Source organism: Penaeus monodon, chromosome 28, assembly GCF_015228065.2.
Source record: "Penaeus monodon isolate SGIC_2016 chromosome 28, NSTDA_Pmon_1, whole genome shotgun sequence".
Classification (NCBI taxonomy): domain Eukaryota; kingdom Metazoa; phylum Arthropoda; class Malacostraca; order Decapoda; family Penaeidae; genus Penaeus; species Penaeus monodon.
Genome location: NC_051413.1, coordinates 18,345,976 through 18,346,329, shown reverse-complemented (window position 1 = coordinate 18,346,329; position 354 = coordinate 18,345,976).

The window sequence follows — 354 nt, the reverse complement described above, 5'->3', positions numbered from 1 at the left end:
CCGGAAAATGCATTCGCCCTCAAAAATGATCAGTGTGCCTACTCGCAGCCCAAGGCGTTGCACGTTTAGAAAATTATTAGCGTATATTGAAAGCCGGTTGAAAGTTTTATAAGACGCAAAATACACCTGTCGCTAGAAATACTACCCCGTCGAGGACGTACGATATGACGTCGAACGGAGGCGCGACGATAAGTACGATTAACGCATAACAGGCAAAATCCCTGTATGTTGCACGAAGTAAATATCTTCCTCTAACAAGCAAATGCAAGTCTTTATTTCCCATATTACAGTACAAACATCATTACTGAAAATTCGTACAAATTTGGCTTATGTCTATGGCATACGACCAAAATT